This window comes from Mobula hypostoma, chromosome 1, assembly GCF_963921235.1.
Source record: "Mobula hypostoma chromosome 1, sMobHyp1.1, whole genome shotgun sequence".
NCBI lineage: Eukaryota > Metazoa > Chordata > Chondrichthyes > Myliobatiformes > Myliobatidae > Mobula > Mobula hypostoma.
In genome coordinates, this window is record NC_086097.1 from 213,230,513 (window position 1) to 213,246,962 (window position 16,450).

A 16,450-nucleotide genomic window follows, 5' to 3' on the forward strand; every position below is an offset into this window, starting at 1 on the left:
GACACAGGATCTCCCTGTGGATGCTATCAAAAGCCTTTTCAAAGTCCACAAAACTTACATACAGTTGTCTCTGCCACTCTGTGCATGGTTCAATGATATTATGCAGCATGAAGTTTTGGTCAACACAGCCTCTGTTTCTCCTGAAGCACACATCAACAGCATTTGTAATCCACTGGACAATGACTTTGGGCGAGAATCTTGCTGGGCACTGACAAAAGTATGATGCCACAGCAGTTTTTGCAATCATTTAGTGCTCCTTTCCTGGGGATCCTCACAATAACTCCCTTTGTCCAGTTCTTGAGTACTTGTCGCCAATCCCAGATTATAGTAAGCAGTAAACACAAAATACTCTGCAGATGCTGGGGTCAAAGCAACACTCCCAACACGCTGGAGGAACTCAGCAGGTCAGGCAGCATCCGTGGAAACGATCAGTCAATGTTTCGGGAGGGTTCCGGCCTGAAACGTTGACTGATCGTTTCCACGGATGCTGCCCGACCTGCTGAGTTCCTGCAGCGTGTTGTGAGTTATAGTAAGCAGTGGGTGCAGGATGGCTGGTGCAACTTTTGGTTCAGCTTGAAAAGTTCGGTGTTCAGATTGTCATGTCCTGGAGCTTTGCTCTACTTTTAATTTGATTTAATTGCACCAACAGTCTCGTCTTTCTTGGGTGGATCTGTGTTGATGTCGAGGTCCTCTGCTGCCTCCTTTGTATGTCAGGTTCTCCATCTGGTGGTGGTCTATTCAGTAAAAATATCCCATCCATCGTGCTCTTGCTCTTTCTCAGTTGTCAAAAGGAGACTATTCTTATCTCTCATGGGACCACTGGATCTGGCCTGGAACTTTCCACATACCAGTTTTGAAATCTTGTACGTATTTCCCTGATCACCTCGAATGGCTGCTGTTTTGGCCTCCTCAGCACAGTCTTCCATGTAGACTCTCTTATCCTTTCTTACATGTCTTTTCACTTTCTAAATAGCTTCAGTATACGCTAGCCAAAGTTTCCACTTAATTTGTGTTGGCTTCTTAACTTTCCATCTTCTTAACTTTCTTCTTAACTTTCCATCTTTCTTCTAAAGCTGTCCATGTTTCCTACTGTATCCATTCTCTCTTCTTCTTTCCAGCTCTGTGTCCTGGGCAAGCCTCACTGCACTCCTTGAAGACTGAGGCAATTAGTTTCCATAGTGTGTCGATCCTGTCTACTCATACATCCTCATCAAGGTCTTGCAAGGCCTGGAATCTGTTCTTAAACTGAATGGTGAACCCCGTCTTCACACAGGTGTCCTTGAGCTTCTCAGTGTCAAAACGTACCTGTGATCTGGCCTCAGTACTTCTCAGCTTGAGTTTCATCACTGCTACAATAAAGTGGTGATCACTTCTTGTATCTACTCCTCTCTTCACCTTTGCATCCTTCAAGGAACTGCACCATGTACCACTGATCATCAAATGGTCAATCTGGTTCTTGTTGCTTCCATTGGTTGAGCACCATGTTAGTTTGTGGATTTCATGGTCTAAGTGCATCCACCTTCCTGTCCCACTTGTACAGGTTACCCCTTCCCAGAAAAGGTTCCAATGATCCAAGAACATGAAACCCTGCCCCCTGCACCATCTCCTCAGCCACTCATTCGTCTGCACTATCTTCCTGTTCTGACCTTCCCCAGCTTGTTGCACCGGGAGTAATCCGGAGATGACCCTGCAGTTGGAGGTCCTGCACTTCAGCCACCTTCCTAACTCCCTAAACTTATGGAGCAGGACCTCTACCTATGTCATTGGTACCAATATGTATCATGACCTCTGACTGCTCACCCTCAAGAATATTCTGCAACTGCTCAGAGACATCCTGGACGCTAGCACCCGGGAGGCAACACACCATCCTGGAGTCATTTTTGCTGCCGCAGAATCTCCTATCTGTCCCCTAACTATCGAGTCCCCTATGACTATTGCTCCGCTTGACTTCACCCTTCCCTTCTGAGGCTCAGAGCCAGCCACAGTGCTATTGGTCTGGCTGTTGCCGCCTTGCCCAGAGAGATCATCCCCCTCATCAGTATCCAAAGGGCTATACCTGTTGCTGAGGGGAATGGCAACAGGGGAACCCCGCACTGACTTCTTTCTCCCTTTACCTCTCGCAGTGTTCATCCAACTACTCCTCAATTTCTGCACTCTGGGTGTAACCACCTGCTCAAAAGTCTTATCTGTCAATTGCTCTGCCCTGCGGATGATCCTCAGTTCATCCAGCTCCAGCTCCATCTCCTTAATATGGTCTTTCCAGGACTGGAGTTGGCTGCACTTCCCACAGGTTCCATGAATTCCTACAGTCCACTGTCACAGCTGCCATCCTAACTGCACTGCACAATGGGCAAACAAGACCAAGTCAGCAATAACGAAAGGAAAAACCTACCCTTTTCACCTGTTTATTTGGCCTCAGCCTCTTGAGTCAAAGCCTCTAAATTCCCACTCCAACTCTAGCCCCCACTCCAACAATGGCTGTTCCTCTGGACTCTATCTCTCTTTTATGGTTTAAAACAATTTTTTAAAATCCACACACAAATAGAAAGAACTCACTGTGGTTTGTGGTGCTCCGCCTGCCTTCTGCTGCCGCTGATGCCTCGCATTGCGCACTGGCTACTGTTTTTAAGAAGAACCCCAATGCAAGGAGAAAGAACTCATCGTGTTTGGTGGTGCTGCGCCTGCCTTCTACTGCCGCTGTTGATATTTATTATGGTTATATTGTAATGAACAGAATTATTCTTTATTCTATGCAGCTGCGTTAAAAACCAATTTCAAATGTATGCATTACTTTTAAAATTCATTTCAAATCCATTGTGAGTAATGCAGCCACGTCTTGGTACTATGCCACTATCAGAATATCCAACATGTCATAGACCAGATTTAAAAATCCGGGTAGACCTAATGTCTTCGCCTGCCCCTGCCCCACTGAACTTGTGTTCTCATACCTCAATTCCTGGTCCAGTCCCTTCCCATCTACATCTACAACACTTCTCATGCCCTTGATCTCCTCAGTAACTTTCAACTCCCTGTCCCCGACTGCCTCATCTTCACCATGGATATTTGGTCCCTGTACGCTTCTATCCCCCATCAAGAAGGCCTCAAAACACTCTGCTTCTTTCTTGACAAAAGAACCAACCAATTCCCCTCCACCACCAACCTCCTCCACCTGACAGAACTAATCCTCACCCTGAACAATTTTTTCTTTGGCTCCTCCCACTTTCTCCAAACCGAGGAGTAGCCGTAGGCACCCACATAGGCCCCAGCTATGCCTGCCTCTTCATTGGCTGTGGAGAACAGTCCATGTTGGAAGCCTTTCCTGGCAATACTCCCCAACTCTTTCTCTGTTACATTGACAACTGTATTGGTGTTGCTTCATGCACCCATGCTGAGCTCATCGATTTTATCAACTTTGCCTCTAACTTCCACACTGCCGTTAAATTCACCTGGTCCATCTCTGACACCTCCTTCCCCTTTCTCGATCTCTCTGTCTCCATCTCTGGAGACAAAATTTCAACCAACAACTTCTATAAACCCACGGTTATCTTGACTATGTCTTCCCACTCTATCTACTGTAAAAATGCTTTTCCCTTTTCTCAGTTCCTTCGTCTCCACCACACCTGCTCCCAGAATAAGGCTTTCCTTTCCAGTACATCAGAGATGTCCTGTTTTCTTCAAAGAATGGGCTTTCCCTCCTTCCACCATTGATGCTGCCCTCACCCGTAACTCCTCCATTTCCCAGACATCTGTGCTCACCCCATCTTCCTGCCCCCTCAACAGGGTAGAATTCCTCTCATCCTTACCTACCACCCCATCAGCCTCCACATCCAACATGTCATCCTCCGCAACTTCCACCATCTCCAAAGAGATCCTACCACTAAACATATCTTTACCTCCCCTCCCATCTCCACTTTCCACAAAGATTGCTCTGTCCGTGATTCCCTTGTCCATTCGTCCCTCCCCACTAATCTCCCTCCTGTCACTTATCCCTGCTAGCAGCCTAAGTGCTACACTTGCCCTTGCACCTCCACCCTCACCTCCATTCAGGGCCCCAAACAGTATTTCCTGGTGAAGGTGGCAACACTTCACTGTCAAATCTGCTGAGGTTATCTAATATGTCCAGTGTTCCTGCTGCAACCTCCTCCACATTGGTAAGACCCATCGTGAAATGGGACACCTCCACTCCATCCCTCACAAGCAGAACTTCCCAGTGGCCAATCGTTTCAATTCTAATTCCCATTCCTGTTCTGACATGTTGGTCCACAGCCTCCTCCTGCACCAAGATGAGGCCAACCTCAGGGTGGAGGAGCAACATTTTAGATTCTGTCGGGGTAGCCTCCAACCTGATGGCATGGATATCAATTTCTCCTTCCAGTAAAAAATGTCACCCCCCCCCTTCCTCTATTCTTCACTCCACCACTCTGATCTTTCACCTCTTCTCACCTACCTATTACAGCTCCTCCTGGGTCCCCTCCTCTTTCCATTTCAACTATGGTCCACTTTCCTCTCCTATCAGATCCCTTCTTTTCCATCTCTTGGCCTTTCCCACCCACCTTGAAATCACCTATCTCCTTCCAGCTTGCCTCCTTCCTTTCCCACCACCTTTTTGTTCTGACATCCTCCCCTTTCCTTCTCAATTCTGAGGAGGGGTCTCGGCCTGTAACGTCAATTATTTACTTATTTCCGTAGATGATGCCTGACCTTCTGAGTTCCGCCAGCACCTGGTGTGTTGCTTTGGATTTCCAGCATCTGCAGACATCCTTGTGTTTATAACATATTGTTGGTATGTTTATCTCTCCATAATGAACAATAGTCTCTAATATTTTAGCATTTTATCTGGGTTCTATCATTTTGCTCTTTGGATACATTTGGCCATCATCTTCTACTCCTTTTCAATGTTTGGTATTTTAACTCAGAAATTCTTGGTATGTATGAAAATTCAGGTACACTAGATCTGTCAATCAAGCCCATCACAGGGATTGTTCTGACATCTGCGCTAATTAATGCACACATCAGTGAAACCTGGCATAGCTCTAACAGCAAATTAAATTTACCTATTCTCTTTTTCGATATCATTTAACCCCTTATCAAGCACATCCTTGGTGTCTTTGCCGAAATACTCACACAACAGAAAGCACTTTTAGCCATGTTTAGTGTACAAATGCATGAAATGAGTTGATAAAAATTGATGAGTTCATCATTGGTTTTCTTATTGTTAATTGAAGCTAACAAGCTTTAAGAGAAACAGATAGGGTCATAGAAACTAATAGTGTTACTTGTTGACTCTTTGGCTAGGAGGTCCAAAATTCAGAGCCAAAATTTTCAGGACAAAGTCAGGAATAACTTTCATGCGCAGAGTGCTATAACTTTGCAAATCTTATACAAACTGAAGCTAAAAGCTAATGTAAAATTGGTTAATCAAAGATTTACAGGAAAATGGGGAAAAGGTCATTCTATGGAATTAGGTCACAAATCAGCCATAATCTCATATAATTGTGGAATGCGCCTGAGAGGTTAAGTGGCAAACGTTCATTCCTACTTTGTGATATCGGTGTATTGAATATCATCTATCATTATGTAATCATCTTTAACAATATTCATTTCTTCTCCTGTCTGTGAGTTTACACACTGCCCACAACTAGTTAACACATTTCTACATTAATCAGAATAGCTACTTTTCAAAAATACTTTGTTGACTACAGAATTCTTGGAGTTGGCTCAAAATCATGAAGGATGCATCTTTTTTTTTACATACATCTGCCCTGGGAAGGATTTGCACACTGAGGCACAGTAAATAAGAATGGGTAGAGGCCATTCAGTCCAATGAGCCCAGTCAGAATGAATTGTCTGGCCATCCAAGTGATATTGTTTTCTCCCCGTATACATCACCTCTTGGAGCATAAGGACTACATCGCCTCCTTCTTAAATATATTTCATAATTTAGCTTAAACTGTCTTCTGTGGTGGAGAAATGGTGGACTAGCTGGCAAGTCCTATTTGATGTGTATTCGGAACAATCTATTCTCTGAGCGGCACCTTTCTCACAGGACTTTTAGAAGAACTTACTGCTTTAATGGCAGTCATCTTTATTGATCTGTGTTCAGTTTTACACGACCACGAGGCAAAGCCGTTTCCATCCCCCACGTCTTCTCTGTCCTTGAATGGCTAAGTAGGTCAGTACTGAGGTACAGGGAGGAGGGGTGGAACACAGCCCAGATTGTTTTGTTCCTGACTGTTAGAAGTTGATTCCTATGTGCAGGTTTTGCTGGGTTGCTAGGGAAGAATAATTTTCCCAAGGATCTGCTTTGTATTTTAGTACTTCTCTACAATAATAAGTGGATGTTGAAGTAGTGATTTCGCTGTTGTCTGTGTGTAGCAGTGTAGATTCCTACTCCTGTGACCGTCATCATTTCGTTTACTGACAACAACTGTTCTCTAACTTTCCAGAAATAGTACCCAAAATATTTTATTCAATGCTTTTACAAAGGCAACAAATTCTCTGGGTTCCTATATTCCCATACTTAAAAGAGACAAAATCTTCTCGCTCTCATTTAGCATCAGAAGCTGCTATTGACTTTTAATTGTATTGAGACGTATGTAAATATTTCTTGAAACTTGTATTACACTACTGCCATCTGGTGGTTATAATGTGTAGGACACACAAAATACTGGCGGAACTCTGCAGGTTAGGTAGTATATCGAAATGAATGAATAGATGACGTTTCAGGCTGTGACCCTTCTTCTGGATTGGAAAGGAAGGGGAAGATGCCAGGTTAAAAAGGAGGGGGGAAGGGAAGGAGGACCAGCTAGAAGATGACAGGTGAAGCCATGTGGATGGGAAAGGCAAAGGGCTAGAGAAGAAGGAATCTGATAGGAGAGGACAGTGGACCACAGGAAAAAGTGAAGAAAGAGGGGCGCCAGGGGGAAGGTGATAGGCAGGTGAAGAGGAAAGGTAAGAGACCAGAGAGGGGAATAGAAGAGGGAAGAGTGAGGGAAACAAATTACCAGAAGGAGAAATTGATGTTCATGCCATCAAGTTGGAGGCTACTCAGACGGAATATGAAGTGTTGCTCCTCCATCCTGAGAATGGCCTCATCTTAAAAGAGGAGGCCATGGGTCGACATGTCAAAACAGGAATGAGGTGAAGATAGACATTAAAATAGTTGGCCAGTGGGAAATCCCACTCTTGATGAATGGAGCAAAGGTGCTTAACAAAGCGGTCCCTGTTTTATGTCAGGCTTTTACCAATGTACTAGAGACCTCATTGGGAGTATCAGATACATAGGCAACTTCAACAGATTCACAGGTGAAGTGTTGCCAAAACTAGAAGGACTATGAGGGGTCCTGAATGGAGGTAAGGGAGGAGGGTGTAGGATTTCAGTTGCTTGCAAAGGTATGTGCCAGGAAGGAGATTAATGGGGAGGGATAAGGGAATCATGGAGGGAGGGAGTCCTGCGGAAAGCAGAGACTGAAGGAAGGCAAAGATATGCATGATTGTAGGATCCCATTGAAGATGGTGGAAGTTTTGGGAAATGATATGTTCAATGTGGAGGCTTGTGGTAGGTGAACCCAAGAGGAATTCTATCCTTGTTAAGGAAGAAAGATGAGGTGAGAACGGATATCCAAAAACTAGAGGAGAATGCGAGTGAAGGCAGCATCACTGGTGGAGGAAGGAGACCCTGTTCTTTGAAGAAGGAGGAGATCTCCTTTGTTCTGCAAAGGAAAGCCTCATCCTGGGAACAGATATGGTGATGATGAAGGAACAGAAAAAGGGAATAGTATTTTTACAGGAGACAGGGTGGGAAGTGGTATAGTCAAGACAGCTGGGGGAATCAGCAGGTTTATAAAAAATGTCAGTAATTGGTTTGTCTCCAAAGATGGAGACATGGAAATTCAGAATGGGGATGGAGGTATCAGAAATGGACAAGGCAGTGTGGAAGGTGGAAGCAAAGTTGATAAAATTGATGAGCTCAGCAAGGGTGCACGAAGCAGCACCAATGCAGTTGTAAGTATAGTTCAGGGAGGTTTGGGGTGCATTACCAGGAAAGGCTTTGAACATGGACTGTTCCATGTAGCCAACAAAAAGGCAGGCATAGCTGCGACCAATATGGGTGCCCATGGCTACATTTTGAATTTTAAAATGCCTTCCATGCATGATATGGTCAATACATGCATGATTCCACGCATTACAGCTCAAACATTTCAGCACTGGTGCTGCCTCATGAGGACCCCAAACAGTCCTTCCAAGTGAGGCAACACTTCACCTGCAAATCTACTGTATCGAGTGCTCCCAGTGTGACCTCCTTCACATTGGTGAAACCAGATATAAATTGTGGGACCACTTTGTTGAACACATCTGCTCCACCCACCAAGAATGGCCAACCATTTTAATTCCTATCCCCATTCTGTTTCTGTCATATTGTTCCACAGCTTCCTCTTTTGCAACATGAACCCACTTTCATGGTGGATGAGCAACACCTCATATTCTATCTGGGTGACCTTCAAACTGATGCCATAAATATCGATTTCTCCTGATATAAAAAATTTCTGTCCTCCTTCCCACTTCTTCCATTTCCTACTCGAGTTACCATTACTAGAGAGAAGGTTCTTGGGAAACTGAAAGGTCCGAAGGTAGGTAAGTCTCTGGACTGGATGGTGTACACTCCAGGGTTCTGAAAAATGTGGCTGAAGAGATTGTTGAAGCATTAGTTATGACTTTTCAAGAATCACTAGATTCTGAAATGGTTCCAGAAAACTGGAAAATTGCAAAAGTCACTCTACTTTTCAAGAAGGAGAGAGGCAGAAGGAAGGAAACTTAAGGCCAGTTAGTCTGACCTCAGTGGTTGGGAAGATGTTGGAGCTGATTATTAAGGATGAGGTCTGACGGTATTTGGAGATGCATTATAAAATAGGCCATAGACAACATGGTTTCCTCAAGGGAAAATTTTGCCTGTCAAATCTATTGGAATTCTTTCAAGAAATAGCAGGCAGGATAGAGAAAGGAGAATCAGTTGATGTTGTGCACTTGGATTTTCAGAAGGCCTTTGACAAGGTGCCACACGAGACTGCTTACTAAGCTATTAGTCCGTGGTATTACAGGAAATATTCTAGCATGGATAAAACAGTGGCTGATTGACAGGAGGAAAAGTGTGGGAATAAAGGAAGCCTTTTCTGGTTGGCTGCCGGTTACTAGTGGTTTTCCACAGTGGTCTGGTTTGGCACAGATTCTTTTTATGTTATATGTCAATGATTTGGATGATGGAATTGATGGCTTTGTTGAAAAGTTTGCAGATGATATGAAGATAGTTGGAGTGGCAGGTGGCTTTGAGGAAGTAGAGAGGTTACAGAAGGACTTAGACAGTTTAGGAGAATGGGCAAAGAAGTGGCAGATGGAATATAGTGTTGAGAAGTATATGGTCATACACTTTGGTGGAAGAAATGAAAGAGTTAACTAATCCTTGTGCAAGTTTCCCAAAAGGTTAACTTACAGTTGAGTCTATGGTGAGAAATGCAAATGTGATGTTAGTATTCATTTCAAGAAGAATAGAATATAAAAGCAAGGACGTAATGCTGAGACTTTAGAAAGCACTGACGAGGCCTCTCTGAGGGTATTGTAAGCAGTTTTGGGCCCCTTATCTTAGAAAGGATGTGCTGAAACTGGAGCAGGCTCAAAGGAGGTTCACGAAAATGTTTCCAGCATTGAATGGCACATCATATGAAGAGTGTTTGTTGGCTCTGGGCCCGTATTCACTAGAATTCAGAAGAATGAGGGTGACCTCATTGAAACCTGGTGAAAGGCCTTGATAGAGTGGATGTGGAGAGGATGTTTCCTATGATGGGAGAGTCTAAGACCAGAGGACACAGCCTCAGAATAGAGGGCTGTCCTTTTAGAACGGAGATGAGGAGGAATTTCTTTAAGACCATAAGATATAGAAGCAGAAGTAGGCTATTCAGCCCATCGAGTCTGCTCCGCCATTCAATCATGGACTGATCCATTTCTTTCAGTCATCCCCACTCCCCTGCCTTCACCCCATAGCCTTTGATGCCCTTAATACACCCAATGACTTGGCCTCCACAGCCACTCATGGTAACAAATTCCATAGATTTACCACCCTCTGACTAAAGTAATTTCTCCGCATCTCAGTTCTAAAAGGACGTCCTTCAATCTTGAAGTTGTGCCCTCTTGTCCTAGAATCCCTTACCATGGGAAATGACTTTGGCATATCTAATCTGTTCCGGCCTTTTAACATTCTGAATGTTTCTATGAGATCCCCCCTCATTCTCCTGAGCTCCAGGGAATATAGCCCAAGAGCTGCCAGACGTTCCTCATACAGTAACACTTTCATTCCTGGAATCATTCTCGTGAATCTTCTCTGAACCTTCTCCAATGTCAGTGAATCCTTTCTAAAATAAGGAGCCCAAAACTGCACACAATACTCCAAGTGTGATCTCACGAGTGCCTTATAGAGCCTCAACATCACATCCCTGCTCTTATATTCTATACCTCTAGAAATGAATGCCAACATTGCATTCACCTTCTTCACAACCGACTCAACCTGGAAGTTAACCTCTAGGGTATCTTGCACAAGGACTCCCAAATCCCTTTGCATCTCTGCATTTTGAATTCTCTCCCCATCTAAATAATAGTCTGCCCGTTTATTTCTTCCACCAAAGTGCATGAGCATACACTTACCCACATTGTATTTCATTTGCCACTTCTTTGCCCATTCCCCTAAACTATCTAAGTCTCTCTTTAACACACATAAAAGTTGCTGGTGAACGCAGCAGGCCAGGCAGCATCAATATGAAGAGGTACAGTTGACGTTTCGAGCCGAGACCCTTCATCAGTACTAACTGAAAGAAGAGCTAGTAAGAGATTTGAAAGCGGGAGGGGGAGGGGGAGATCCGAAATGATAGAAGGAGACAGGAGGGGGAGGGATGGAGCCAAGAGCTGGACAGGTGATTGGCAAAAGGGATATGAGAGGATCATGGGACAGGAGGCCTAGAGAGAAAGAAAAGGGGGAGGGGGAGAAGAAGCCCAGTGGATGGGCAAGGGGTATAGTGAGAGGGACAGAGGGAGAAAAAGGAGAGAGAGAAAAAGAATGTGTGTATTTAAATAAATAACGGATGGGGTACGAGGGGGACGTAGGGCATTAGCAGAAGTTTGAGAAGTCAATGTTCATGCCATCAGGTTGGAGGCTACCCAGACGGAATGTAAGGTGTTCCTCCAACCTGAGTGTGGCTTCATCTTTACAATAGAGGAGGACATGGATAGACATATCAGAATGGGAATGGGACGTGGAATTAAAATGTGTGGCCACTGCAAGATCCTGCTTTCTCCTGTCCCATGATCCTCTCATCTCCCTTTTGCCAATCAACTGTCCAGCTCTTGGCACCATCCCTCCCCCTCCTGTCTTCTCCTATCATTTCGGATCTCCCCATCCACCTCCCACTTTCAAATCTCTTACTAGCTCTTCTTTCAGTTAGTCCTGACGAAGGGTCTCGGCCTGAAATGTCAACTGTACCTCTTCCTAGAGATAATGCCTGCTGCATTCACCAGCAACTTTTATGTGTGTTACTTGAAATTCCAGCATCTGCAGATTTCCTCATGTTTACGTAAGTCTCTCTCTAGGCTCGCTGTTTCCTCAACACTACCCACTCCTCCACCTATCTTTGTATCATGGACAAATTTAGCCACAAATCCATTTACCATAGTCCAAATCATTGACATACATCATAAAAAGCAGTGGTCCCAACACTGACCCGCGGGGAACTCCACTGGTAACCGGCAGCCAGCCAGAATAGGATCCCTTTATTCCCACTCTCTGTTTTCTGCCGACCAGCCAATGCTCCACCCATGCTAGTAACTTCCCTGTAATTCCATAGGTTCTTATTTTGCGAAGGAGCCTCATGTGTGGCACCTTGTCAAAGGCCTTCTTAAAATCCAAGTACACCACATCTACTACATCTCCTTTGTTTACCCTGCTTGTAATTTCCTAAAGAATTGCAGTAGGTTTGTCAGGCAGGACTTTTCTTTCAGGAAACCATACTGGCTTTGGCCTATCTTGTCATGTGCCTCCAGGGACTCCGTAATCTCATCCCTAACAGTCAATTCCAACAACTTCTCAACCACTGATATCAGGCTAACAGTTCTATAGTTTCCTTTCTGCTGCCTCCCACCCTTCTTAAATAGCAGAATAACATTTGCAATTTTTCAGTCATCTGGTACAATGCCAGAATTTATCGATTCTTGAAAGATCATTGTTAATGCCTCCGCAATCTCTCTCCAGCTGCTTTCTTCAGAACCCGAGGGTGCATTCCATCAGTTCCAGGAGATTTATCCACCTTCAGACCATTAAGCTTCCTGAGCATCTTCTCAGTCATAATTTTCACTGCACATACTTCACTTCCCTGACACTCTTGAATGTCCAGTATACTGCAGATGCCTTCTGCTGTGAAGACTAATGCAAAATACACATTCAGTTCCTCTGCCATCTCTATCTCTTATTACAATATTTCCAGTGTCATTTTATATTAGTCCTGTATCTACCCTTGATTCTCTTTTACCCTTTATATACTTAAAAAAGCTTTTAGTATCTTCTTTGATATTAGTCGCCATCTTCCTCTCATAATTCATCTTTTCCTTCCTAATGACCTTATTAGTTTCCTTCCGCAAGTTTTTAAAAGCTCCCCAATCCTCTATCTTCCCACTAGCTCTGACTTCCTTGTATGCCCTCTCTTTCGCTTTTACTTTGGCTCTGATTTCACTTGTCAGCCATGGTAGTGTCCTTCTTCCCTTTGAAATTTTCTTCTTATTTGGAACATATCTGTCTTGCGCTTTCCTCATTTTTCGCAGAAACTCCAGCCATTGCTGCTCTGCTGTCCTTCCTACAAATGTCCCTTTCCAGTCAACTTCCGCCATTTCCCCTCTCATGCCATTGTAATTTCCTTTACTCCACTGAAATACCGACATGTTGGATTTTACTTTTTCCCTCTCAAATTTCAATGTGAACTTGATCATATTGTGATCACTGTTCCCTAAGGGTTCCTTAACCTTAAGCTCCCTTATCACCTCCGGATCATTGCACAACACCCAATCCGGCACAGCCGATCCCCTAGTGGGCTCAACAACAAGCTGTTCTAAAAAGCCATCGCTTAGACATTCTACAAATTCTCTCTTTTGAGGTCCAGTACTGACCTGTTTTTCTCCATCCATTTTCATGTTAAAATCCCCAACGATTATCATGGTATTGCCTTTTTGACACACCTTTTCTATCTCCTGCTGTAATTTGTAATCCACATCCCGGCTGCTGTTTGGAGGCCTGTATACAACTGCCATTAGGGTCCTTTTACCCTTGCCATTTCTTAACTCAACCCCTAGAGCCTCTACACCTTCCAATCCTATGTCATCTCTTTCCAATGATTTAATATTATTTCTTATACACAGAACCACACCACCCCCTCTGCCTACTAACCTATCTTTCGGATATATCATATATACTTGGACGTTCAGCTCCCAATGGCAACCATCCTTCCGCCAAGTTTCAGAGATGGCCACAACGTCATATTTGCCAATCTGTAGCTGAATTTCAAGATTGTGCATTTTATTCTTTATGCTGCGTGTATTCAAATACAACACTCTCAGTCCAGTATTTGTTTCTTCCTGTTTTAACTGCACCACACCTCTATTGCCCTGTAACTCATCCCACTGTCTTTGATTAAGCTTCATCTCCTGCCTGCTCTTCCTATAATCTCTGTTGTATGCTACCTTTGATTTATTTCTGTTTCCCCTTTCCTCAGCCCTATCACTCCGGTTCCCATCCCCCCTGCCAAATTAGTTGAAACCCTCCCTAACAGATCTATTAAATGTGCCAGGTAGACTATTGGACCCTTTTGGGTACAGGTGTAATCCGTCTTTTTTGTACAGGTCGTACCTCCCCCAAAAGAGGCTCCAATGATCCAGGAATCTGAATCCCTGCCCCCTAGATCAGTCTCTCAGCCACACATTAACACGCCTGATCATGCTATTCTTGCACTCACTAGCACATGGCACAGGCAGCAATCCTGAGATTCCTACCCTAGAGGTTCTGCCTTTCAGCTTCCTACCTTACTCCCTGAATTCTCTCTTCAGGACCTCATCCCTTTTTCTACTTATGTCACTGGTACCAACATGTACCTAGACTTCTGGCTGTTCACCCTCTCTCTTCAGAATACTCTGCACCCGATCCATGAAATCCCGTACCCTGGCACCTGGAAGGCAACACATCATGCGGGTATCTCTATCAGGCTGACAGAACCTCCTGTCTGTTCCCCTCACTATGGAATCCCCTATGACTACCGCATTCCTCATCTTCCTCTTTCCCTTCTGCACCTCGGAACAAGGCTCAGTGCCAGAGATCCGACCGCTGTGGTCATCCCCTGTCAGGTCATCCCCCTCAACCGCATCCAAAACAAGGGAACGATTACTGAGGGGGCTAGCCACAGGGGTGCTCTCTACCATCTGAGCTCTTTCCCTTGCCTCCCTGACCATCACCCATTTATCTAACTTCTGCAGCCTCGGGGTGACTAACTCCCTGTAGCTCCTCTCTATCTCCTGTTCACTCTCCCTAATAAACTGTAGGTCATCGAGCCGCAGATCCAGATCCCTAACATGGTCTCTCAGGAGCTGCATCTCGGTGCACCTGGTGCAGATGTGGCCTTCTGGGAGACTGGAAGATTCCCAGAATTCCCACATCCGACACCCAGAGCAAAATACTAATCCTAACAACATGCTCAGTATTCCTCAAAAAAAATGCAAAGAAAAACCAAAAGTGAAGCCCACTTACCTCGCCGAAGCCCGCTTTTGCCAAAGCCTGAATGAGCAAAAGCCTATCACTTCTACTCTCACCTCCGGCCTACTCCCGACAATGGCCGCTCCGCTTATCCCTTCTGTACTTCTATTTAGTTTGTCAAGCTCAGTCACTGCCGCTGATAGGCCCCGCACAATGGACTAACACCCACGAAGCTCTCGTTTTAAATAACCGCCTCTGACCTGCGAGAAGCACTCCTCTGTCGAGCTCAGTCGCTGCCGCTGATAGGCCCCGCACAATGGACTAACACCCACGAAGCTCTCGTTTTAAATAACCGCCTCTGACCTGCGAGAAGCACTCCTCTGTCGAGCTCAGTTGCCTCTGCTGATAGGCCCCACACAATTTAGCCAGAGAGTGATAAACCTGTGGAGGCCAAGTCTTCATGTATATTTAAGGCAGAGATTGATAAATTCTTGATTGGTCAGGGCATGAAGAGATACAGGGAGAAGGCAGGAGATTGGGGAAGAGAGAAAAATTGGATCAGCCATGATGAAATGGTGGAGCAGCCTCAATCAGCCAAATGGCCTAATTCTGACCCTATATCTTATGGTCTTATGATCTCTTACCTCACTTCCTCACCTGTTTATCCATTCCCCCAGTGCCCCTCCTTCCCTTACTCCCATGGTTCATTCTCCTCTGCTATCAGATTTCTTCTTCTCCCACTCACCTGGCTTAACCTATCATTTTCTAGTTGGTCCTCATTCCCCTCCCTCCTACCTTTTTATTCTGGCATCTTCCCCTTTCTTTTCCAGTCCTGAAGAAGGGTCTAAGCCTGAAATGTCATCGGTTTATTCATTTCCATAGATGCTGCCTGACCTGTGAAATTCCTCCAGCATTTTGTGTGTGTTGCTCTGAATTTCCAACATCTGTAGAATCTCTTGTGGTTATAACATGTATTTGCCAACAGCTTTAAAATCTTGAAATCTATGAAATCCATCTTTTCTCCAATTCCAATGAGAGTCTTGGTATCAATGTTACATGAGGATTAATCGATTAACATTTTCAATCTGTATATTCTAAGCTGCCTGCATAAATATTGTCTAAATATTCTTCTTTTTTCAGTGAAGTGTCAGTTCATTTAGATTAGATTAGATTAGATTCAACTTTATTGTCATTGTTCTGAGTACAGATACAAAGCCAATGAAATGCAGTTATCATCTAACCAGAAATGCAAAAAGAATAGTGTTATTTACAAAATAACTGTGAATAAAAAGTAAATGCTACAGCACACAAATATAAAAGTACTGAGACAGTACAATATGGGTGCAGTACTGCTTAGTGCTGTGATGTGAGGTTCAGCAGGGTCACAGCCCCAGGGAAGAAGCTCTTCCTGTGCCTACTGGTGCGGGAGTGGAGGCTCCTATAGCACCTACCAGATGGGAGGAGAGTAAAATGTCCATGGTTAGGGTGAGATGCATCCTTGATAATGCTTTTCATCCTGCCCAGGCAGCGTTTATGGTAGATGTTCTCAATGGTGGGCAATTGGGTGCTGATAATCCACTGGGCAGTTTTCACTACAGGCTGGAGTGATTTGCAGTCCAATATGGGACAATTGCCATACCACACTGAGATGCAGTTGGTGAGTATGCTCTCAATGGTACA